At 38.0% G+C, this 1,805-nt stretch overlaps 1 protein-coding gene across 1 annotated transcript in view; it reads left to right on the forward strand.

Moving 5' to 3' along the window:
- The window catches only part of PCDH7 (protocadherin 7), a 471,716-nt gene that overhangs the window by 193,700 nt on the left and 276,211 nt on the right, over positions 1–1,805 (forward strand). The gene's annotated exons all lie outside the window — the stretch shown is intronic.

Genomic DNA, 1,805 nt, shown 5'->3' on the forward strand with positions numbered 1-1,805 from the left:
TGCAGCCATAAAAAAGAATGAGTTCATGTCCTTTGCAGGGACATGGATGAAGCTGGAATTCATCATTCTAAGCAAACTATCACAAGGACAGAAAACCAAACACTGCATGTTCTCACTTATAGGTGGGAGTTAAACAATTAGAACACATGGACACAGGACAGGGAACACCACACACCAGGGCCGGTTGAGGGGTGGGGGGACTAGGGGAGGGATAGCTTTAGGAGAAACACCTAATGTAAATGACGAGTTGATGGGTGCAGCAAACCAACATGGCACGTGTATACCTATGTAACAAACCTGCACATTGTGCACATGTACCCTAGAACTTAAGGTATAATTTAAAAAAGAAAAGAAAAGAAAAGAAAAAGAAATGGGCTTCCTAATTAAACAGTCCCCTATGGAGTACATTGATTAAAAATTGCAACGAAGAAAAAAGTGAAAGCACAAATGCCCAATGCTAGGGTGATATAGATTAATTAGAAAATATACAGAGATAAGAAATTAGGATAGTATCCTTTAATATAATTAGCCATAAGGTGGAAAAAATGTGGGAATGAGGAGCTTACAGTATTTGTGTCTCTCAGAATATCGCACAACAAAGACTCAATCAACCAGAAAATCTAGGAGAAATGGATACATTTCTGGACACATACACCCTCCCAAGACTAAACCAGGTAGAAGTTGAACCCCTGCATAGACCAATAACAAGTTCTGAAATTGAGGCAGTAATTAATAGCCTACCAACCAAAAAAAAGCCCAGGACCAGACAGATTCACAGCCAAATTCTACCACAGATACAAAGAGGAGCTGGTACCATTCCTTCTGAAACTATTCCAAACAATAGAAAAAGAGAGACTCCTCTCTAACTCATTTCATGCGTCCAGCATTATCCTGATACCAAAAGCTGGCAGAGACACAACAAAAAAGAAAATTTCAGGCAAATATCCCTGATGAACATCCATGTGAAAATCCTTGATAAAATACTGGCAAACCGAATCCAGTAGCGTATCAAAAAGCTTATCCACCACGATCAAGTTGGCTTCATCTCTAGGATGCAAGGCTGGTTCAACATATGCAAATAAATAAATATAATCTATCAGATAAACAGAACCAATGACAAAAACCACATGATTATCTCAAAAGATGCAAAAAAGGCCTTAGATAAAATTCAACACCCCTTCATGCTAAAAACACTCAATAAACTAGGTATTGATGGAACATATCTCAAAATAATAAGAGCTATTTATGACAAACCCACAGCCAATGTCATACTGAATGAGCAAAAGCTGGAATCATTCCATTTGAAAAATGGCATAAGACAAGGATGCCCTCTGTCACCACTCCTATTCAACATAGCATTGGAAGTTCTGGACAAGGCAATCAGGTGAGAGAAAGAAATAAAGGGTATTCAACTAGGAAGAGAGGAAGCTAAATTATCTCTGTTTGCAGATGACATGATTGCATGTTTAGAAAACCCGTCTTCTCAGCCCAAAACTCCTTTAGTTGATAAGCAATTTCAGCAGTCTCAGGATACAAAATCTATGTGCAAAAATCACAAGCATTCCTATACACCAATAGTAGACAAACAACCAAATCATGAGCAAACTCCCATTCACAATTGCTACAAAGAGAATAAAATACTTAGGAATACAACTTACAAAGGATGTGAAGGACCTCTTCAAGGAGAACTAGAAACCACTGCTCAAGGAAATAAGAGAGAACGCAAACAAATGGAAAAACATTCCACGCTAATGGATAGGATGAATCAATATTGTGAACATGTCCATACTGACCAAAGTAATTTA

This window comes from Mandrillus leucophaeus, unplaced genomic scaffold (assembly GCF_000951045.1).
Source record: "Mandrillus leucophaeus isolate KB7577 unplaced genomic scaffold, Mleu.le_1.0 Scaffold45, whole genome shotgun sequence".
Taxonomy (NCBI): domain Eukaryota; kingdom Metazoa; phylum Chordata; class Mammalia; order Primates; family Cercopithecidae; genus Mandrillus; species Mandrillus leucophaeus.